Raw genomic sequence first — 25,039 nt, 5'->3', positions numbered from 1 at the left:
TATGACTCATTAAAAGCCTGTGTTGCCTGAACACGGCATTTATCTCTCGCTTGTCTCTGTGACACGTGAACACCTCCGCTGCAGCTTAGGGACATTTTCTTAGGACAGTGGAGGGGAATATCTTCTAAAAAGCCTCTTACTTTGGAGACTAATGTGATTTAGATAATGCAGCGAACCTGTGCTGAATATTAGCCTAATTTCACCATTGCGCTGTCGCAATTACTCTTTTTAGACGTGGCACGGACAGAATGAAGGATTACAGCAGGCACTAACTTTTTCAGCGCGTGCGAGGCGTCTTAGAGTCGCATCCAGCTGGATTTGGAAAACAAAAAAGAAGAACCCAGGGACAGAATGTCAGATGCTAATGTAAAGCGCAAGCGTCGCCAGCAAAGATATGCACGAACTGTCTGTCGAAAGCATCTGGGAGCAGAAGGTGTTCGCGTCCCCTGGGAAATTTCCCACAACCCCCGTTCTTTTGTATAAAACGTGAATGAGTAAATTATTCTCAATAGACAGACAACAGGAATGTTCGGCATTGATCTTAATTAATTCATTGTAATTATATCAGCAGTGCACAACAACGCTCCACATACAGTATTCATAGCGTTTCTCATAAACTCTCATTTGAGTTATCACATTCCCTATTTTTAGCCTTGCCTGTCAATTTCTATTCAGACTGGGTGTGCGAGCGTAGGTCTCCGACTGTATTCTCCCAGCAAAACAAACAAGCGCAGTTCAATTAGCCCTCTGCCGTTTTGATTTGGTTCCAGGGTACGATTCTCCCCCCAAACTTTGTTGACATTTGCTAGTTTCACCTCGTTGTTTGGATAATGAAACATGGCACGTCTGACTTGAGGGGTGACGATATCAAACAGACTGGAAGGTAAGAAGGCAAAGACGCATACAAATCAACACCAGAGACACAAATCTACACATTTTGATTGATTGTCACAATTATATATTCTGTTTTCAGGCACATGCAGCCACTAATATTAATAAGCTGACATCATTTTCTCCATGTAAACAAGCAGAATATTATTGACTAGAGCTGGAGATAAGAGTCCACAGACTGAGACCTGCATGTACGTCTAATAATGCACTTGCCTTGCGTGGGTGCTACTGATTTTAAATAACCTTTTTTTTTAGTCCTCATGTTGCTTTTCAATTAATTTGCTGTTTTATTAACAAAGTTGCTTCATTTCCATGAAAAACAAACACATCCTGGAGAAAAAGGTGGGGGAGTTCACAAATCACTCACGACTGGTGTTTGCATCATTTGCACGTCTTCATTTATCATCATCCAAATAATGAAGGTGTATTGTACGGCCATAGAAATCATCAAGTAAGAGCGTGGCCTGTGTTTTAAGTATGATTAAATACAGCAGTTTTGATTGCATTTACTAATATGTTTGTCTTGATTCATATAAATCATATAAACATATGTGAGCCTGGCTTTCCTGGCAGGACAACAAGAATAATATTTCATCATTATCATCAACCCTAATGTTATAGAATTAATACACATAACATGAGATGTAAGTTCAGTTGAAATCACATGCTATTAAATGCTTAAAGGTATAATTGTGTGTGCTTCTTTCCATTTTAGCTGGTGAAAACTTGTGCGGTTGCTTGTTGAGAGTCCCAGTGTAACTGTAAAGGCAATTATTGGTTTAGTGGTTGACTGTTAGAGGGAGATTAGAGAGGCAGAGCCCTTGATGTGACGTTTAGGGCGATGGGGTGCGTTGCAACTGTGTAGTTAAAAAGACATTTACATTTAGGCAAACAGTGCATATTAGCTGTTTAGGAGACAGCTTCTACTACTTTGATGCCCATGACAGAAGTACAGATGGTTTGAGTGAACCTGCTGGATTCTTGTTTTTTCATGCTGAGTGCTGCTTTTCAAATACCGACCCCCTCCCTCCATCCAGTCACTATAAATGACTGTCACTGAAGCCCAAAGGATCTGCCAAGAGCCCAGAGGACGGTCCAGTGACAAACTACAGAAGCAGCAGGTTTCTCATCAGGAACAACACTGTCATTTCACACGGGTACCATGCAGCTCTTGGAGCAGAATACTGGGAAGGAATTGACATAATAACACGCTTTGCCGGAGCTTTTAGCCGAATTTACAGCACACTTCTTATATTATTTCTGAAAGAATGTGATTTGCGGGGCTGAATGTCTGGCCCTCTATGATAAGTAGCAGATAATGCTGCAGGCACAGGGGGAAGGTTGAAGGACAGGAGCTCTCAGGACTGTCAACCTCACAGCACCGCCAAGCCTACTGGGATGACAAGCTAAAGCAATCTCTCTCTCCGCTGTCCTCTGCCTCTGATCCTCTCCTTCTCCCATTCCCTATTTCCTCCCCTCCACGTCTTATCCTCTTCACTCACTCCCATCCTCTACCTTTATTTTGTTCCCCCTCCATGAGCCTTTTCACTTCACCCTATTATCCTGCCTCTTCAGTATCTCCTCTGTCTCACCACCAGCAGCTTTGTATTGCAGCTGCCAGGAAATGAGAGAGGCACTCAATTACTGTGCTCATTGAATGATTAATGTTAAGGCTGTGGCGTGTTCTGTTGGCCAACAGGCAAACGGCTCACAGACAGTGCACCTAGTAGCAAATCTTCCACTCGTGTGTCCCCGCAAGACAGACATGGCTTGATATGGGTCTCGCAGATAACGCAGCCTTGGATGGAAATCACGGCAGACGCGACGATAAGAGCAGTATTAATGACGGACCTGGCGAGCCCTGTACACACAGCGATAGCGCGATTTGGGCTCCTAACAGCCGCCACGGCAACGGATCAGATGAGAGGATGACCAGGAGGAGAGACTCATTACAATGTAACCTTGTAAACCTGTCCCTTCTGTGAGCATAACAGAGCTTCCCCGCTGTTTTAACACACACGGAGGTTTATCTGATGATCGCACGAGGGCGGATGCAAAGAGCTGTTTGTTGGACGGCGCGCGTCGGGGACGTCGAGGCAAAAACTGGCAAGATGAATTTCATGGCTTATAAATATAGAGCTGAATGTGTTGTGGCTCATGCCTGATGTAATAATCCCCAACTATTGTTTGTTTTGCACCGTGGATATTGTGGTCAGCAAATGTTTTAGTGGGAGGTAAATTGCATCATTCACTGTAGTTTGCTAAAAACCAGCTGCCTCTCCACTAAGCAGTGGGCCGAATGCTTTACGCCACACATATAGGAGTTTGAATCAACAAACTTTGTCTCAGTGAAGAAGGCGAAGGTTGTTTTTGAGGTTTTAGCTTATTGAGTTAGAATTTATTCAACTCACTGTTTCGGGTCAGTCCCACTTCTTTCGTCAGTGCTTTTAAAAAGCTTTAAAATCCATTGAATCCATCTTCCCCAGCCACACACACACACACACACACACACACACACACACACACACACACACACACACACACACACACACACACACACACACACACACACACACACACACACACACACACTAAACACAGTGGAGCATTTGCCAGCTACAAAGACACACATAAAAGCAGTAACATCCATCAGGAGGCCGCCTCGCATGTTCTGGGCGTGTAAACAGGCGCCTGCTGACAGGTTTGCCAAATTAGCTTAGGAGAGTGATGTCAGAAATGGCCGCCGCATTTGATGTAGCTGCACATTTCCAAACAGCCGCGTTGAATGGAAAACGTCATGGGAAGAAAATGTGGATTGATCCTTGTTTCCGTCTACTAGAGTCGTGTGAATGAGGAGGTGGCTCATTGAGATAAATGATAGCACATATTTTCCTGTCAGGTACCATTAAACCATAACAGGATGAGGATGTGCAACGAGATGTCGCAAGTAGAGCAGCGCCAGTCAAACTGCTGATAGGAAAAAAAAACACTGTAGTAAAATGGAATTAGTTGATGTATTAATGGAGGAATTTTGATAGATTTTGTATTTGTTACACTGGATGTTTACATGCAGACATTGTATTTACAGTGTTTCTAACTACAGTGTTTCTCCTATTTGGCAAATGTCCAAAAAATGTTTTCTTCAACCAACAAATTACTGTATGAGACGTTGAAATTGGCATTTGTCTCCTCTCCTCAGTGACTCTGTGCTGGATGTTTTTGCCTGTTGACCTGTTGACCTCTTCGTCCCGCTCAGCCTCCTCTGAGTGTACTAATATATGCTGTACAGCAGTAAATCCTACGTGTGCTCATGAAAAGGCTTCACACTGTTTTTGTCGCCCAGGTTCAGTGTCTATGAATAACAGGAATCTGCCTTACATTCATTCTTCTCGCTCAGATCCTGTTTATATGCAAATAACTTGCAATTCCAGTGTTTGGCCGGAGTTACAATTTCTCCAGATGCAGGAAGTACTGTACATTCAGTGTGATCATGCAGGAGACAACAGTCTCCTAAAAAGTTAATTCTTCTACTAAAGAAGTTGCGCAACCATGTTTTTTTGTAGTCACCATAATAATATTTTGATGAGGCTGCAGTGCAAGGTGTTGAATGATGCGCTACATTTATTAACAAGAGCTCCAAGGTCGGTGGGAGAGGATGGAGAGGATGGAGGCTACACAGGAACATGCAGGACTGACCCACCACAGTGAGTCATTGTGGGTTAAAGGAACATGGATCAATAGCTCATAGAGCTGCCTTTACCAGCAATTATGTGACCTAATCATTTATTGTGTAGCTTTATGGGACTTTTGGTCCATTATTCTTTATGTCAGTGCTTCGGTTCAGACGGGTTTTGGTCGTTCACTCGTGTGCAGCTCTAATAGAATCCTGTGTCGAACTAAAAACAAAACAAAACAGGTAATAACGGAGCACATCTCCTTCTGAGGTGACAATGGCGTGACAATGACAAATGCATAATGTTTCATCTCATATACAAGTGATACAGCTGGATGTGTGTGTGTGGGCACCTACTGTAGACCGTCTTAATATTACACTCATAACTTATCGGAAACCGCTGCCAGAACCCTGCGTGGAACTAGGACAGAATACATCATTACACACGCCCTCCTTTAATAGATAGCTTGCGATTTGCCAGTCTGGGTCCGGTGCTCCAGCCAACCCGGCCCATCATTCCTCACGCAGATCAACAGATGGCGGCTCCTTCTCCTTCGCCCCTCTGCCGTCACGGAGTGGTCTGCGGTCTGTCCGCCTGCCTTCGCGAATCACCCACAGTTTGGAATCAAAGAAAACCACAGCTCAGCTTATTCTACTAATCACCTGACGTGAAACAGCTGGATTTGGGGTTGCTCTTCTATCCTTGTAGTCACCTTCCACCACCTGGCTGCAAGTCTTCCATAGCCTGCCTCGCTTATAGCCTTGACTAGTGATGCATCATCTGCTCATTTCCTGTTTGAAAAGTTTTTATCATCTCACACTTTTTAGGTAATCCATTTTCTCTACTCTGTTTTTCGCACACATCAAGTAATGAGAGGAGTAGCCCAGTGTACTAGGAAGTGAACGCTGCGCTGCCAGCTGATAGAGCCACCTGCCAGGAGAGTGCTGCAGGACTTCGTCCCCATACTGACTCACCTAAGGGCTCCTGTTCTATTGATTCGCCCATGTGACTTGTGGGAACGACGCATCCGCTGCAATCTGGACCAGGTCAGAAATTACCACCTGCCATTTCCTGTTTTTCCCTCTTCTGTCGAGTTATCATCAAAAATGCTGTTTTCTAGTACAAACAACATTTGTTAAGAAAAGAAGCCGCTTCCAATTTTAGACTTTAACCTTCAGAACAAACACCAGACTTTAAAAATATGACAGGGAAATAACTGAAATGCCTAAAACTATAAGAAAACATGACTGTTTTTAGTACAAAACCGTAAATGTCACAGTGATGATATCTGGGAAACAAAAATTTTATTTAACGCATAGACATTCTATTAAACAAACAAGTGTTTGTTCCTTTAAATGCGACTAATATATATATATTTTTATCAATCAGGTGAAGTGGCAGATATGAATTACAGAGAGTCTGGTGACATTCATATCAAGCCATTTTATCTTATTGCCTTATTGTTTCCGCTTGCAGGAGTTTCGATTCAGCCCTGTTAAGTTCAGTGGTTGTTTTTAGTCTTGCATGTTCTCGACACAACCGGTTACCTTTACATGCAACTCAATTATCGGTGATGCATTCAGATTAATATTGTGTGACGGTGAAGCTTTTGGCTCACTTAAAGTGCTGTATGTGCCCATGATATTGGTCAGATCTGGCGTGAATCAGATTAGCAGTCAGTTCCTATCAATAAAGACTTTATGAAGTGTGTTCCCTTAATGCGGCTATTAACAATGCATGAGTGATTGACTGGGAGCCCATTTCATGAACCTTTGCCCCTATACTTTTAGTCTTTGTTATGTGGAATTGCTCTGTGCTCGCGCTACTGTAAATATTCATCCTGGCACAATGGATTCTTCCGTGCACGGCTCCGTATGATGTCATACTTGTTTCAGATTTATGGGCGTGTCCCAGCATTTCTATATGCAGCAGGTTTTTTTAGCAGTGGTGTCCTCCATGATGAACTGCTTCAAAACTGATCCCATTATTTCCAGGCCTGGGCCTGGCAGTGGCTGTAAAAGACATAAAGTCTTGGCGCTTAATCCTGTTAGTGCTGCAGACCTGACACTGCTTATTGGCTCTGTGTTAGTGTGTGAACACTGAGGACCTAACTGTTTGCCCTCTAAATATACTGTACGGAATTAAATTATTGCAGTCATACTTTATTGCCGTTACACTGATATGGGCTGTTTGCTGTTAGAGGAGCAAAATGTGGGTTGTGAATTATGTTTTTAGCACTCGTGTGGCCTGATTAAGTGCATTTGTATATGGAATAAAAAATTGCAAAGTAAATTATTACGAACGAGCACGGCAACAAAAATATATTTCGGGTCCATTTTTCGAGGTCAAACTCATTGGGAACGCAGTGAATATGTTAGCATGTCTATTTCAGTTCTCCTTCACAAAGGACAGGTGCTGACGACGGGCCGACTTACTCTGCTACTCTGCAGGCGAAGATGGATTGGCTTGTCAGCCTGGGGGATCAGAAGTAACTGTGGTTTGGCAGGTGTTTGTCAGGAGTGGGATCAGGGGACCACGCCTAGAGGAGGGACACCTATGGAGGGAGCTAGCAGCCTAGTGGAAATGGGACAGTAATAGCAACGGCGGCACAGAGGCCACTCGCTCCGACTGCTCAGATGACTATTTGTCAGACGTGGTCGCCTGAAAGACAGAGAAAAGGGTCGGTCATCGCTTCCGCTGAGTCCTGTAAAGTTACATCAGCCTTGCTACTGTACAAACTAACTCCGATTTGCACACATATGAAGGAAGGTTCTGTTTATTAGCTGTAATAAAGGGAAATGCTTCTGTTGGGATGGAGGTACCACAAAGGGTTCTAGACCAAAAGTTACAGAGCAACACACTTTGATGTAGAAAATCAAAACATCTTACTTGAAAATAAGTGTCCTATTCTAGAGGATAATGGAGCAATCTGCATGGTAATGGATATATTTGGAACGGTAAGTGAGGAGTTCGACGAAGCTGAAATGGGCTGTCATGGTTTGGTAATTGTGCTGGGGAAAGCATACAATTGCTTTACATGGAAAGATAAATATAGTATTCAAGTATTCAAGCATTCAACGGGGGACTTCAAAAACTTTCAAAGACAAAAGACTTGTTTGTGAACACTGACTCTTGGACAAATGAATGTTGTGAGACCTGAATACTTTACATGCTGGTTCGCTCTCAACTTCAACGTCTGCCGCCACTTTTGACACTCATGGTTTAACAAAGAACAATTTTCTTCTGCTCCCTGAAGAGTACGATCAGACATAAATATTAACTTTTGCTTCATTACTTTTTATGGCTTTTAAGTTTTACATCCTAATACTTGCAGAAGTCTGTTTTCACAAAGTAGTGTTGACTCAGAGACTTGTGCAATGTGAACTAACTCCTCTAACTGAAGAAACTAGGGATTTTAGTGATATAAATAGCAAAGCTGTTATTTCTCCTTTAATGTTACTGTAGATATCTTCATCAAATCCATCAATATGCCTGAATGACGTTACATATACAGTACAGAGTCATCTGTAGACACTTAAGTAAGACCTTGAGGAATAATAATTACCCTATTTACTGCATAAGCTATATTCCAATAATCCTTTTCCATATGTCACTGACACGTCTTCTTCATCCTGTTCACCTGTTGCCTGCTGATTCGTTGCTTTGGGCCGCAGCCTGTGCTGCGCTTGCCGGCTGTTAGTGCTTGTTTCTACCTCACACTTCTGAATTGAGCAATGGTTGCATTTTGGGCGTGAGGCAGATTAGAAAGCCATGTTTTCATGGGCTGGTCAGCCGCTGATTGTGATTATAGTAGAGGCGAGTTCTGCGATGTGGTCATTACCACATCTTCACAAAGCGCTAGTGGACTGGAGCTGACAACTGCACAGTGTGTGGCTCCCAAAAACAAATGCCGCATGCCACATTTGAAAAATGAGCCGAGTCCAGTCGAGCTGAGTCACTGCTGCCGTCAAAGTGCCTATTTTTTCATCAGATAAATAGATTCTGTCTTTAAACTGGAGGTCCAAGCATCACATGCAGTACTCTGTAGTTATCACACAGAGGTTCTGTACATTTTTAATGATTTGCTCAGATGTTTGAGCATCAACAACATAAACACTGACAGATGGATTTTGATGGATCTTTTATTTGTGCAGAGGAAGAACTGTTTTATCCAAGTTCACAGTGGATCTACAACATCACACACTCACTCTAAACCTCAATAATTGGTTTCATTTTGTTTTTCTAATAAAATACAGTAATAGGACAATACTGATTGTTACTGTTACTAAATGCAGGAGGGAAATGAGACTTTAGGGAGCTATGATAAATGATAATTGGACATTCAACCCTGTGTCCTAAAGTCATGTTTCTGTGGTTTTTGAACAATGACCATTTTTTCACCCCTAATAGTAACAGCAAGTCAAAAACCTGATTATTAAAGAACAATAATACAGCATGAGGATATTTTTCTACCAAAATCCAATCCTGCCTGTAAGCGAATATGGACCTGCAGCTCAAGTCTAAAAATCAATCATCAGCCACCTCTTGGTGTCTGTAGCACATAGAGCAATTAAATCAGTCAAGGAATTGCATGAAAAATTACCGAGAAAAATAAAGTTGTGATTGTTGTGTAGTTGTATATGAGCTTTTTTTCTCAGACAGAGCTCATAAATAGGTTTGTATTGTTGTTTAATATATTCTTGATTCATCAAACCCAAAATTTTAATTAATCCCTGATTAATTATTACCACAGCAATGCACAACTCAAGTGCATTAATCACAGCGAGGACTGGAACTATAACTTGTGTGGATGAATTGTTTCGGTGTTTTCAAACTTCATAAAATATGGACTAGAGCGTTGCAAAATTTATGGATTGTTTCACCTTGTAATAAAAGATACGAGGGCTTGGCAGCGGCGCGCATAGCAACTGTTTAAGTAATCCAGTTTAATATCAACATCTGAAGAAATCCAATAAAGATAAGCAAGCTTGAAGGATTCGCTGTGGTGCCAGCTTATTTTCCTTTTACGTTCAAAACATCGTGTACATGCAACAGATGCTGTGTCATCACACACACACACACACACACACACACACACAAACACACACACAGCTTCACTGTATACAATGTACATGTCGTAGATTGGTGACATGTTGCTGGAGGTCGAGCTCCGTCTTCTCCTGTGTGTGAACGATCTTCAGAAGCTCAGGAGCAAATAATGCCGACTTTCTGCACAGGCTGTAATTAATGGACTCGCGGATCTGAGGTTGTTTTTTGGCAGCTCCTCACACGCAAGGAGCTTCAGGTTTGAGGCCAGATGCAGGGTGTCACTCTCTCGCCAACCTAATTACACTTTGCTTTACAAACGAAGCATTGTAAATAGCACCTGCCCGTTCTCCCTTTTCACAACTATTGTTCTCCGGGGCCCCTCCCTCAAAACAGAGCATAGCAAAAGGGCAAAGCATAGCAATTACAGGAAAATCAATGCACTTAATCATTGTGGTGGAGGGGATTCTTGTGAGACAGTCAAGGCCTGAACAGGAAGCTGTTGAGTGAATGTGAATGTGCAGAACATGTTTCAACCTAGAAAGAGACACGGCCACAACAGAATGGCTGCTGGTTGTGTTACTGTAGGTGCTGTGTTGTCTAAAACTGAGACATGTGAAGCAACAGGTTTTGATTAATGAGCTGTCAATATTAATATCCCAACAGAGAATACAGTGATCAATGTTGAATGTATTGGCAAATCATAAGGTCCACAGCTTCGACATGTGACTGACTGTATGATATATTCATAAGTTTATCCTTGAGTCATAATGTGTATCATATTTTGAATATTACACAAATGTTGTTGAGTATTTCCACATTACAACTATTATGCAGTACAGTCTGCCACTCCTTCCCCTCATCTTACCCTGATGTAGAAGGTAACTCACCATATATTAATACTATAATGGTGTTTATGTATTTATTGCAAAGGTTTACAACAAGGATAGTGAAACTTCTATCGATGGTAATGAATTTGTCCATCTATTATTCATATTGTGATCCACAGGGATCTGGAGCAGAGCTGTCATGGAGGTGGGCTGCCCTCTGGACAGCAGAGTTCATTCTGCCAGTGAAAATTCACAAGATAAATAGTCATTAACAACGTTTATTTAATGACTGCATTTCCATGATAATAGTAATTAAAAATGTATTATGATGAAATTACGAGATGGTTCAGTGAACCACAAGGAGCAAAGATGGGGCAAAACCACAGGCCTTTGTTCAGACAGTCCAGATCAGTGCCATTAAATCACCGAGAGTAAAACAAACCATTTGCCTTTTCCTCTCTTTGTCTCTTCTTCTGCAAACCCCAAACACAGACTGTGATACTGGACCCATGATTCATCCTTTAGTTGTATGCTAACTTTAATTCAGTATCAATATGATTCTTTGAACGTGTGAATACTTCTCTCATGCTGATTCATGCACGTCTAATATTGATTAAACTAATTCCCATTTCAAAGAAAGCTTTTTTGTTCATCTCTGCTTTGGCACCTCTGGACCAATACACCGGGAAGACAGTTCTGTTCATTACTGGAGCAAAACAAACCATTCTGGGACGTTAAGCTGTTTTTGCTAAAATGTTTTGTTTCCACGTCTAGACAAAGCTGATGAACAGGGCTCCCAGGCTTTTACTCCACATCCTCTAAAATGAGAGCAAAATAAAATCAACTGCGCCTGCTCTATCTGTCAAAGAAGTCACACAAACAGGCCACTGAGGATGAACGAAGCCGTAGCTGCATCAGGCTTCGCCCCAGAATCTGCAGACACTGGCCTTTTTGACGCCCATGAGCAGTGGAGGGGCCTTTGAGCAGCTCACAGATCAGGTGACGTTGGGGACGCACCAGGGACCGGCTGCAATGACCTGACATATACCAACATTTTTGCAAAGTTAATGAGCTGAGACATGAAAGCGCAGAGCATAAAAGGACATGCAGGATATTGGCAGGAACATCCGCTCTAGTACCTATGATGGATTTTAATTGTGGCTACACTCACACAGATGTAAAGACTCATATCATGAGGCTAGAATCTGTATTTCAGCCAGTGTCTCTGAATTGGGCCAATCTTACTTTCAGATCAAAATCCCATAGTGCAATGTTTTCTTGATCATATTTCAGGCATATATAATTTTGAGAGATTATAAAATTATTGACACCTTTACTTCTAGAGAATGAAGGATTCTATCCTGTTGGTGAAGTAAACTATTCCAAGTCTGTGAGGAACCAGAACCTCCGGGCAGACCTGCGACATGCCAGCGGGATTATACATTCCCTCTGGTCTGGGTTCGCCTCAGGAAGAGCTGGAGGTGGCGTCATGGGGGCAGGGCGTCTGGGAGTTTGCTTAACCGGGACCCACATGTGAGTCAGACGTTGCTTTTGCTATTTGCTATTTGCTATTATAGACTTTTTGATTATCTATAGACCACTGCTTACAGTAGCTGCTTTGCTGCATCAAGTATATCGAACTCCATATGGCTGCGACAGAATGAACAGGCTCATGTCAGTGATCACATTACTGTAAGTGTAAGGTTGCATTACATCTGTAAAGCCTTTGAGGGCGTAAAATGAATTATATTTGAACACTAACACTAACAGATTGTTGATGATACTCGTGTTAAAACACATTAATAAGCAGCGTATTTGCTGTTACCGTTGGTCCTGTTAAACGTCTGCATTGAACAGGGCTGCACGCGCTTGACATTTAGCGGGTTACTAAATCCAATTGTTGAGCTTGTGTGAATATACAAAATTTAAAATCTTGAATAATGCATAAATCATCCAGTTAAGTTGTAAAATGACACCGTGTAGGTTGTGTAATGACTTGGCACAAGTCGTGAAGCTTCCAGTACTGCAGCATAACGCAGAACTTTTTTCCCCCCAAATAAACTCGGCCTGTTCTACGGAGCCCTCTCTTTTACTTCAGCGCTAATGGAGGGGATAAGTAAATCAATAGTACAACTAAGTATTTAAGATAATCCAATTCTAGGCCCCACTTTTAGGCAGCAAAGCCTGCAACAAAAGCCCTTCCCGTTACTGCGCGAGCCATTCGGAATGCAGCCTTGAGCAGCTGGAGGTCTCGAAAGGGACTGAAAAAAAAAAACCTTTACACACGAATGCGTAAAATATGACTGGCTGCAGTACGTGAACGATGTTTGCCATAATGCACCACAGTTCAGTTCAGGCAAGTGTTTATTAACACAAACTGTACATCTGTTCCTGTTGGAGGAATACAGCTCTCTACAGCAGGATAAACGTCGGCGTACGGCCCTTACTCTTAGAGACAAGGTCTCGGGGTCAGCGTCTGGTGCCGTCCGGGGGCTGAGGCATGTGAAACAGAGACGACCAAAAGCAACAAAAAGCGAGCAGCGAAAGGTCACAGTGGCCTGCAGTGGGCTGTTTACACGCCATCGCACCCCGTGGCAAGTGTTCAGATCCAAGTATGTCTGACAAATCTCCCAGGCCCAGCATTAGAGTTCTCCGTTTTCCCACCTCCCAAGGATAAATGCCCCAGTGAGTGTTCAGCTGCCTTCTCTTTTACAAATGTTATTATCGCATGCAAAATACCCCGGTGGGGATTGCTGAGTCCTGAAGGGGGAGACAGTGTGTAGAAGCCGGGTTTGCAAAAGCCCACTGCACCGGCCTCCTCGCCGAGCGCCTGCTGCAGAGCAGCGCCGGGAGACGGAGGGGATGGAGGCCGAGGCTCTGATGGGGTGTGAGTTTGGCTTTTGGCTGCGCTGCAGGTAGCATCGACTCATCACAGCGACTGTGTTTACAAGACTTTGATTATGTTGTGACAGCTCTGCTCTGCTTCCCATTTGCCTTTCAAATTGAATGCGGGTGCAAGGAAATAGAATAATGGAAATCAGTGTTTTGAACTGATTTTTGCCTAAAAAAAATAATTTGTTCAGCTAACGTTAGAAGTAAAGGACATATTTACTCAGAATGTACATTAACAGGTATTATAATGTCACACAGAATATGGAGACGGTTTCATTATACTGTATATTTTTTAGTCATAATATGAGGATGTTTAGATTTTATCTGCTTCAAAATAGAAGGGGTTCATGTTGTGTTGCGGCTTATGTGTAAAGGCACATACTGTGTGTGTTTGTACATGGTGAGTAAGCGGCGGGTGAGTCAGGCCAGTTAGGCATCGTTGCGTCATGTGAAACGCAGGTCAGGGTCAAGGTCCTCCATCATGTGCGCTTTAAATTGCAGTGAAACTCTCAGTCAGTCTCCGCCAGCGTGGAGAAGACAGCGAGCTCTCTGCCCACGGTGCGACCTTGGTTTCAGCCATTTGTCATGACACGGAGGAAGCCGGGCGCGGCGTTCTTCAGTCATTATTCAGAGAAATGAATGCACATGTATCTTTGTTGTTGTGTGTGATGAGGTGGCGTGCTCACGCTACTGATAGACAGCCTATGCAGTAATAGGGAACAGAAAACAAGTTAGAGTTTGTGTGGGCCGATTAAAATATACAACATATGAATAAACTCAAGCCTTCACGTCCATTTCTCTCATTGTATGCTGAATGAAAATTAGCAGGAAGAAAAAGCTGAGCAGTGGCAATGCTTTTGTACAAGAGAGACTTAGAGAGAGAGAGAGAGAGAGAGAGAGAGACCCACGCATAAGGTCTTTGCAAGGCAGAAGCTGTCAACCAGGGATTAGCAGAATGAGCAGAAAACCAACAATAGGCAGGAGCTTATACACTTTAGAAGACAGGATTTCACTTTTAATCCACTATAAATGAGAGAAAAAGGCATAAAATGGAATCACCACTAGTGGGCCTAAATATTCACGCTCGCCAAGCAGATATTCAAGTGAGAAACGTATCACAAATGAAAGAAGGAAAGAAACAGGAGAGTGGCCAAAGTGAAATAAATACATGTGGTAACATGTGATACTGAAGGGGCTGTGGTAAATACAGCAGCTACTGTGGCACATGAGGACAATCACCTGTAATCGTATGGAAGTCACCTACAAAAAGTAACTTAGCATTTTTTTATATTAGCTGGGCTTAATTGACCTTTTCCTCCTAAATAATAATAATAATAATAATAATAATAATAATAATAATAATAATAATAATAATAATAGACGATCTCCATCTTCTCACTGATCTGGTAATGCTCTAGAGCTGCAGTTATACGAGAAACTTTTGCTACAGAATGACAACAAAAAATTAACAAAAAAGCTAAACTTAAATTGTGACAAATGTCTCCATATCCAGCTTTGCTTCAAGGACATGGTCTTCTATAGATAACAAAGTATCAATGCAGCAAAAGACCCTCCAGCCATTTTATTTATGACTGACCAAATGTTCTGTCGATGGGATGTACAGTATTTTACCAGAAAATAACTTTTTGTAGAATTGACTTTTATTAAATAATTAATGTTTTAAAACAGACAAAATCGGGATAGTTCATTATTTATGTGTAAAGTCAGTAAGTAAGTCTGAACAGAATCGCAGATTTCTGCGCTTCTATTTCATAACCAGCAGACTGTGACTTAAGGTCACTCACCTACTCACAGACGTCAGTCAAGCTACCACAGGGTGAATTCATACGTCCATTGTTTTGGATTGGACCTTTTGTTCATAATACATAATATTGGAGCTCTGTTTGAAACTGAAAAGGAAAGCTGCTCTCACCTCCGTTCCTGCAACAGCGAGGACAGAGGGTGGAGATGTGAGGACGAAGAAATGACATCACGCCACTGTATCTCTCGCTGTGGTAGCGCAATTAGCCTGTAATGAATCAAGTTGACCCCCCGACATCCTGCGGAGCTCTATAAACCAAAGCAGGTAGCGGGGCCCGGCCCGAACACCCAGTCACTCAAGTTCACCTTGACTTCACAACCAGAAACACCTTTCGATTCTGCATTTGAGTCAATTGCAGCCTCATAGCATCTGTAATAACGGCGTGACATCAAGGCCGTAGCGCTGACACTGGAAACACCCCCACTTTCAGCTTAAATCTGTTTTCTGACATACAGTACGTCCGCTTCGGTGCGGAGGCGCATTCGTTTCCCACAAAGTGCCACTTTGTCTGCTAAACCACTCGCTTCCTTCTTGTGTGTTTGCTGTGGAATTGTGCACAAAGGCTCTGTCCTTGCTCCTGGTGCAAACATCAGAGGAGTTGTGCGTGGAGTGAGTCATGTCCTGAAACATCAGAGTAAAGATTTGTTGTGCAGGGAGTAAATATTTAAATAGAACAAATTGAATGTTTTTTAATCAAGTTGACTTTAGTAACTGTAATTTACCCCATGTGTCCTTTCTGCCTCAGTCAGGGGGTTTTAAAGCACAAGTAACTGGTGAAATCACAGAAAATGCTGAACATTAAACATTTTTTGTTATGAGGTCACAGATGTGAAGGTTGATTCCTGCTCCACGCTGCATGGACGCAGGCTGAACGCATGGGGAGGCAGCTCCTTTGGTGAGTTACTGAGTTGGGCGTGTTGAAATTATGCTTCAGACAGGTTTCTGTATAAAAATACTCTTTTCATCTGACTCACTCACTCACTCACTCCCTCACTCACAAACTGCTAGTTATTGGTTTCAGGTAAGCCCCTGCAGCCTCTTCTCTCTCTCTTCTCTGTTTCCTTTCCTGTTACTGTACTACTGTACTCGAGTTTGATAGTATGACATGAGAGGAGCATGTACGAGTTATACTAAGGAACTAAGGTGTTCACAGCTGAGTAACCAGGAGATGTGAGTGTGTGAGGACCCTAAGCATCCTCTACTGTACTGAGTCACTGAGCTGGTCTTTAATTGAATTGCTGATTTGTAACAGAGGCCTATTATAATGCTCCCGTCTTCCTGGTTTATTACGTCCCCATCATGTGACAGAAGGTGTTAGTCAGTCAACCAGTTACCGGTAAACGGATTCTCTTTACCCAGGTCAAGCTCCTGGGGGTCGTTTAATCAGATGAGCCACTGCAGGTTCAGTTATTTTTCTGCTACTCTACTGCTCCCAGCTTATTACAGGCAGGGCTCCGGCCCAGTGTGATATTCCCCCGAGGAGGGAGGCACTGAATCAGAGGCCAGAAAAGCTTGAGATATTATTGGCTGAACAAAGACCCAGTAGCTCTGGGATCATCATGTCACAAGATATTTATTGACCTCATTAAAAAAGAAGTGCAGCACTTGAGATCAGTCACTTCTGTTGTTCTTTGCTCATTTTAGGGTTTTTTTCATGTTATCACTTATCGTCATTTAGCAGATGTGTGTTGCGTAACCCGATGCCCCTAACAACGGGGCAGCAAAAGAACAATATTTAATAGATTGATACAAGATGACTTTGTTCCATGTGCTTTTCTGTTCAGCGTAAATCACATTGTTAATGTTTCGTTTGCCAGTTTGTGTCGATGTGCTGTAGGATCGGCGACGCAGACGTCGACTGGCTCTGTTTCATTGCACATGTTGCTTCTGTCTGCCTCCCTGTGATTTATACGTCCATGCTCCAAAACAAGATGTTCCAGTTTAAAGCAGCTTTCATGGCGATGGAAAGTCTTCATCACCGTCTTTAATCCAAACAGCCCCACTGAGCAGTCGCTCGTATTAGTAAAGACAGGAGGTTTCATCCCCCCAGGCAGTGGTGTCCCATTTAACAGACATGCTGACAGGCCACAAATGGTGACAATTGCTATTTGTTTCTCAGCAGGAGGCTCGGAAGGTGTTACATCATTATTTTATGAATCTAATCACTTGTAAAGACAAGCGGCTTTCAAAGGGAGACATCCGTAGAGAGCAGCCGTTTCTGCTTTCCTTACTGAAACAACATGAAGGTAAAACTATGACTGTTTCATGTTTCAGAGACAATGGCCAGACTCTGCAAAAGCAAAAAGTCAGTAAACCGGATGGTGAACTTTGAAGGTATGTAAACTAACCCTTTCACCTCTTCTGTATTACAGTTAAGGTTACAGTTAGGTGTCTATGAGTTATTTCCATGAGCTGTAACACATTCTATTTGGGTTCGTTGTGGGGAAAACATAGACTGAATGAACTGAAACTGAATTTCCATTGCACTAAGGCCAATTGGTCATAGAAGCAAAAGGCCAGTGGATGTAGACAAATGCGCCCTGAGGCTGACCCCAGGTCTGCTGGAAATGATCTAGCTGTAGGGGGAGCACACACCTAAATGTCACCGACAGTCATGGGTCATGGGTGCTGTCACCATGAGGCACAAGGGGCTGTGTCTTCTTAATCTCAGCAACTTTCCCCCAAGGTGTCACTTGGGCAGAGGAGGCGCGTTCCGTTGTAATCTGGCTCTGCTTCCACAAAGCTCTGCCTGTCACGGAAATGCCTTCTGTAAAATGAAAAAGAAAAAGAAATGCATGTAATCGCTCCGCAAAAACGGAGGGGAGCGCGTAGAAGCCACGTGGTCCAGAACACATGGGAAAAGGCGGCTCTGACGTGTGCTCCGGTGACTCCAGGGAACCAGTGACTCACACAGAAACCGTCTCGTCTGTCGTTGTGTCTGGTGCAAGGTTTTATAGCGGGAGCAGAGCATTGATTAAAATTCTCATGCGGAAACGTTGACAGGACATAAAGGACGCAGCAGTGATGAATGCTGCGTTCGGATCTTCTCATTTGTCTTCTGTGTGTGTGTGTGTGTGTGTGTGTGTGTGTGTGTGTGTGTGTGTGTGTGCGTGTGTGTGTGTGTGTGTGTGTCTGCTTTAATAGAGATGAGCATTTTTTTTTCCAGGAGAGCCTGTAACTTAAAAATCCCATATTTATCACATGTTGCCAGAAGTGTTGGCCCATTAAAAATACATTCACAAGTCAATATGAACAAGTAATTTGTGATAATCACTGTCATATATTAAAATTATCCCTGAGCAGATGACTGATAATGACTCAGAGACATTAAGCAATGCAAAACCATAATAGGGCAGTAATTCACTTAGAAGGTAGGGAGCCGTGGCGTTTTGTGTGTCTGGTGAGTAATGTGAAAACACCTCCCTGCTTCCTGCAGCTGACCGTGGCGATAGAGGCGGCGCTTTGTCCTAATCTAGGTGTGCTGCGCGAGTTGAACAGTCAAAGCTGCCTCTAATCTCCCTGCCGAGCCATTCGCATCACGCTCAGCTGTTTAGAAAGTACAGCTGTACACACACGGCGGCCACAGAAACGGCTTATTCTTGTTTCCCCACTTGAAATGTGATACGAAATGCGGTCAGCAGCGAGAGGAGTCAGCCGACGTGCACGCGTGATTGTTCACATTTCTAGAGGAGAAAATGAAAAAAACAGTTGAAAACACTGAAACTAACTGTAAGACATGTTGCAATTCAGTTTATTCCTTGGCTTTAACCATAAAATGGTTAAAGCATAGATTCCAAACCATCACCGATTGTTTCACCGTGAAGCTTTGCTTTTGGGGAATTGTTAGTAAAGAGCACTTCTTTGCTCCTCTATAACTTTGGAGGTGAGGCTGGCACAGAATACGGACGGAGGATAACTGATGCATTATGTCCACACAATAATCCACTCCATGTGGCTTATTTTATCATCAAATGCTCCACTTCATAGCAACCGTCTGCTTTACTAAGGCGATATGTGCACAGGGGAAAGCGGTGATGCTCTGGCACCGACTGCATCAGCAGGACAAGAGTTCTTTATTCTGGTGAGTGCAGCCAGAGCTTCCACTCTTCTGCAGAGGACGAGCTCATGGTGTAGGTGGAATGATGGGTCACGTAGTGGATTAGAGGAAGAAAAACAATAACAGGCTTCCTCCCCGAGACCTTAGTGCAGATTTAACCTTTGCCCTCAGCACAATCCCACTGCTCCGGTGATGATGGATCGATTCATGTGTGGGAGCTCCAGTGGATTTAGTTAAACTGTGAGATCTGGCACCGCTCGGGAGATCACGTGACACCTTTCCAGGTGCGTCCGCCTCGTAGCGGAGCGCTCGCCTCGGCGCCGCCTCCCTTTCTCTCCGCTTCGCGCCTCCACCCACGCATGCTGAGCGTCAGGTGCTCGAAGCGGCTCGGGCGCCTGCACAAGTGTAACATCTGCTTACAGACATGAAAAGCAGATGCGGGCGGAAGAAACAGACAACATGATGCATATTAAACTTAATAGATGCAAACGACATCTCCTACCAGGGCCTTAACATGCTTTCCATGAATAAGAGAGACAACAATCAAACTGTTGCTCTAATGCAATAATAATGCCAATTAAGCCCTCACACTCAGATCCCTGCAGCGAGCTGGCAGTTTACCATGACCACCCATCAGGGAACCAACTGGTTAATTCGAAGTAGTGAGGAGGCGAAGCCCAGGGGAGAGGTTCAGAGGCTGGGATTAGATACGCAGCGCAGCGATAATGCTTTGCCTGCGTGAAATGCTGACGCTTCCATCAGTCGTCCTTTTGAAATAAATTCTTACAAATCAGATCAAGTGCGAATTCTTCTAAAAGGCAAAAAAAAACAAAAAACGCAGCGTCTCCAATCGATACAAACGGGAGGAAGTGAACTTGAATTGCGTCCAACTCTTCTGCAGTTGATTCCACCAAAGGATTCGGAGCACATGATTTTTAAACTAGGATGAATTGTCGGAGCTATTTGACTTTATTGTGTGCATGGTTTGTTTCAGTTCATTTTATATTATTATCATATTATTTACGGTACAATTATAAAAACTGTACAATTTTGAACTAGTAATAGCATTCTGTTACGTTTGCAAACATTTTTACCATTTACATAATTTGTAAAGTGTAGTATTACAAACAGCCTGATATTAAATTCATTTTGTCAAGTCCTTGTGACAGTGGAACATTAATACCACTTATCACACAAACATGGATTGTCAGTGAGAATTCCCGCTGTACTGTGGCCGCTCGCTGTGCATCCAGTCACTCAACAGGTAAAGTATTCGATACAGTATGAAAATTTAATCACACAGTTGTCAAAGGAAGAACCCAATAATTAACACAGCACGAGCTGTTATACAGTACAAACAGTACTGACAATCTACACTATAGCACCAGAATATGTGTGTAAAAAAACAAAACAAAGACATAAATCTAATCATCAACATTAATCTTGAACGTAATATAACTGTTGGTATCATTTTATTTATTTAGATGATTTATTTATAAAAAAATTGTTGAGGAATAATTAATCCAGTAAATTCAGAAGTGTCAGGAAGTCAGTCCTCAACATTCCTCAATTCACTCATCTTGTTAGCTGTTCTCCTGAAAGCTTTGTGTGAAGCTTTACTACGATGAGCTATTATAGGTGAAAGTGTGTACCTGAAATGAAGCCATAGAAGCCTTGAGAGCTTTGAAGAGCTGTTTACGTGATTGTAATGGTTTCCTTCTCTCCATTTTGTCTTCTCTGTTCTCCGGTCCTGCTCCTCCCTGGGATGAAGCAGCCTCTGTGTGTCCTGTAGGGGGTTACAGACATTGTCCACTGCAGCCACCATCCCGTTCTTCCATCTCGTCCACTGAGTCCACTGCTCTTCCTTATCACATTGTCCAGTTTGTTCCTGTCTGATGTCACATGCACAAAGTGTAAACAGCAGTGGAACCACGTCCGTTCCCTGTGGAGCCCCTCCCCGACGGACCGCTGTGTTAGACACAAAGCTCAGTCTGTTGGTCTGTTGATAAGAAGGTCCAAAATCCAGAGGACAAGACCTCGGTGAGCATCTGTTTGCTTTATTTTTTTATTTCACCAGTGATGCTTTTACAGTATTGAGAGCACTGGAGAAATCAAAGACCATGATCTTCACAGTGTCTCCAGCGTTGGATCTGTGTAGGGCGTAGATGACTGAATGACCGCCTCAGCCTGAGTGGAGGCAGCCTAAGATCCGTGGTCCCAACAAATGACCTAGATGGGCAACACGGCTTTCAGAGTCTTAATCAGGTAGTGGTCTGTAGTCAGTAGCTCTCTGGGGTGTGCATTCTTTGCGTAGCAGGCAGTCGCTCAGGCTCAGGTTCAATATGTAGTGAACAAGCCCATACAGCTGGTCTGCACAGGCCTTGAGGTCCGGTTGCCATCTGGACCTGCTCCCGTCACCGCTTTGATTCTCTTCAGCTCCCCTCTCACCTGCACTGCAGAGGAGGACGGGTGGGCAGAAAAGGGCTTGATTGAGCAGAGGGCGGTTAGGGCTACTGGGAATACTGGAGGTGAGTGGGTGGCCTGAAGACTGGAGCCAGGGTCAAAGCCCCTAAAAAGCATATTCAGCTCGTTGGCCAATTGAATTATTGGTGTCTGAACTCTGAGCGGAAGCTGGAGCCGCAGGGTTGAACCCATGCAAGCGAGGTGGCAAAGTCTGATCTGCACACAGGAGAAGCCAGCTGGTAGATTTGGACCCAGGAGCTTTCTACGGTGAAGCAGGTGTTCTGACTACTGACCACTGGGCTGGACATCGATGCCTTTAGTTAACCACATGTCCACAGGGCATTAGAAGAAGATGCAATCCATTATTAATCATCACTAATTAGTTTTTACTTGCAAATGCTTGATAATGAAATATTTTTTTATTAGTAAACACAACCCCAGGGTGTATGTTTAGGAATACATTATAACAGTGACAGAATCATCCTTTCCTGTAAATAATCTCTTTCGCTCTTCCTCCCACTATTCCTCAGATGAAAGGCTGCTGCTAGGCTCCAGCTGGACCAGTCTTGACCTCTTTGGCGGGTTCAGAGTCAGCTGCAGCTTCATTTTTTTTGAAGAGGGAGATGAAGTGCAGCTCCATCACTTCAACAGGTCAGTATCAACTAAAGTGTTCCAGGTGACTGAACAAAGGTGTTTAGAAGAAGCAGTGCCAGACCCTCTCTTTGTTGGATGATTGGTGGTTGGTAACTTTACTGCTGCTGAAGGTCCGGTTGAATATTCATACTGTAGCATGTGCTTGGTCCCTGTGTGCAAAGCCAAACGGTTTGGTCTCTGTGTCATCTTCATAATTGAACGTTGGCAGGAATGAGAAAACATTGCTGGATTCCCTGAATGAAGCATTAACATTTCCAGCCTCTCTCTCAAGCTCTTTGGCGCTGCTACTGTACAGTGTCAAAACACACTATTTACTGTGCAATGGTTCTTTTTGTGCTCATTCAGTGTCAAGGAAATCGTCATCAAAAGGAGTCCATCGTCATCTGTGAAACGATATCGCCACAGATGCTGGTTTCCTTATTACCTGACAGGTGAATCAGGGCTACATCATATCTACAGTATGATGTTCTATAATATCCTGCCGTTATGAGGTAAAAATCTTTGTCTTTTTAGGTTTTTTTTTTTTCTTAAACCTATTAATTTGAAAATGTGTTAATAGGACATTGATAGGACTATTTTAGTGATGGACATGTAGGTTCAACACTCATTCTGAATCACGTTTAGCTGAGTAGATGTGTAAACATCAGCAGAAGAGACAGATACAGTAGCGAGGTCCGTCTGCAGGCTTCAGTCTCTGCAGTTAACTTTAATGCCAAGTGCAGTACTTTCATTCCAAACCGTCCCCAGAGTCATGTTGGCTACAGAACGTAGTGAAGAAATAAATGTACGTCCTGCATATAATAACTTGTTACTGTGTCGTCCTGTGAGTACGGAATAATAAAGCTGGATGCTGTTTCACAAATGTGGCGACTGCGGCCTCAGCATCTGCACATTACAGCACCTCTAAAAGTTCTTTTCCCATTTAAATGATTAGCTGTTTATATAGTAGAAAACAGTTTAAATGTTGCACGCAACCAGTGCGATGGCAGCGAGATCTGCGCTCTGCCGCGCCAGTGGGAAAAGTGCACAGTCAGCCTTCTGTGGAACCGTGAATCAACCTCATTTTGACTACTGGGCGTGCGCTGCTTTGAAAGTCCTGCCAGGCACATCAGAGGAAGGCCGTCGGCCAAGTTTAACAAGACAGAGCTGTCATAGCCCTCACACTGACGTGTCTGTTCAGTTATCAGCTTGGCCTCGAGCTTGTCATCTTAGATTCTCCAACGTGAGGTTACTATCAAAAAGAAGGGAGGGGGGGGGCTAAACAATCACACCTGACACAGAAATGTTTAGAGGATGACAGAAGAGCAAAGAGGCATTTGCATCATTTCCTGACACTTTTCAGATTTAAGGAACACACCTCACACGTACTGTACAGTACAGTACTGTCACTGCCCGTCCCTGTCTGTTTAAGGCGTTTTCTGCACCTCTTCTTAGGTTTAATCTGCCCTATGGAGACGTGTCTGTCTGTCTGTGTGTACAGTAGATCACGTTTTAGGGATATTCTGTTGTATTGTACTTTATATATAGTGTATGATGACTGGGAATGGCTGATCGTTTACTCAGAATAAAGAAAGTGTGTGTACTGTACATTACTGTATTTACTGTTACTTCACCTGCATTAAAAGACCTGTATTCAAATAATAACAGTGTTTCCACTCTGTATATGTCCTGATGTACAGTAGATTCACATCCACGTCTGTGTTTTATCCACTTTGTTCCTAAAGGGTCATGTTCAGTGTGGGTAAGTTGAAGCTTGTTGGGCTGTGGAGGTCACGCGCGTTAACAGGACTTTAGAGGTGCTGTCAAAGCAGCAGTGAAGGCGTCGCAGCGTCCCGCTGGCCTGACTCAGCGTCCCATCACACAGCACGCGGCCGGGAAGCATCACGTTGGAGGAGTCCCCGGAGCCCGCGTCCGCCTCATGTCATCCACGTCTTGTTTATGTACAGTGAGCAGTGTCCCGCTCCACCTCATGGCACCGGGCAGCCTTGTCACAGTGGCATTTCAAATGTCAAGCCCTTGACAGGTACCAGGAGCTTGCGCGGAGCCCCAGGGACGTTGGACTTGGTGCTGGTGAGCGGGTGAAAAGTTAGGCTCTGTTTGTCTTTATTCATTTTCAGACCCAGATTCATGACTTCACGACGCACGTGAAAGATTCTAGGTGTGACATTCTGTCATTATCAAAAAACACTTTGAGTCAACTTGGTTCGGCTTGTGTTTCCCCTGCGTCAATAGAAGTTGTCAGAGGGATGACTGTAATGGATTAGCATGCGTGCTGTAATGCGTCGCGTTAGTTGGCTTGGCTTCGATCAATCAGATCACAGAAACCTTTGACATTGCTGCTTTATTGCCGCGTAACGGCTCGGCGACGGGCTCCCCGTCCCTCACGCGGGGGTCGCTGCCCTGCTACAGCCTGTCCCAGCTGTCAGTCAGGAGGCCGGTCCATCACGGGGGCCACATACGGAGACGGACAAACCGCTCGCTCTCACCTACGGGCAGTTAGGACTCGCCAATCAGCCCGACCGCATGCGTTCGAGCTGTGGGAGGAAAGCGGAGGACGCGGCGGTGGGGGTAGCGCTATTAAAAAGATGTGTCCAAGGCAGTGCTCTAGTTCAAGAGCTCACAGCTATGCCGTGACAGAATCAATGCGCATCGGGGGAATAAATGGGCCAATCACTCAGCCGGCCGGCCATATTGAGTGGGCTGAAACAGG

At 43.7% G+C, this 25,039-nt stretch overlaps 1 long non-coding RNA gene across 2 annotated transcripts; it reads left to right on the top strand.

The window, feature by feature from the left end:
* The first annotated feature begins 4,773 nt into the window (after positions 1-4,773).
* LOC114857054 (uncharacterized) lies at positions 4,774-24,090 on the top strand. Of its 2 annotated transcripts, none has more exons than XR_008695015.1 (9): positions 4,774-5,611; positions 11,216-11,440; positions 11,785-11,974; positions 15,975-16,050; positions 17,430-17,489; positions 20,987-21,252; positions 21,346-21,477; positions 22,206-22,326; positions 22,675-24,090. It is a non-coding gene; the product is annotated as an uncharacterized LOC114857054 (long non-coding RNA). The 2 variants fall into 2 exon arrangements; XR_003786165.3 differs by having other exon boundaries at positions 20,984-21,252.
* The last annotated feature ends 949 nt before the right edge of the window (positions 24,091-25,039 follow it).

This window comes from Betta splendens, chromosome 6 (genome assembly GCF_900634795.4).
Source record: "Betta splendens chromosome 6, fBetSpl5.4, whole genome shotgun sequence".
Taxonomy (NCBI): domain Eukaryota; kingdom Metazoa; phylum Chordata; class Actinopteri; order Anabantiformes; family Osphronemidae; genus Betta; species Betta splendens.
Note: the sequence above shows the minus strand (reverse complement) of the source record. Positions and strands in the feature narration are given on the sequence as shown.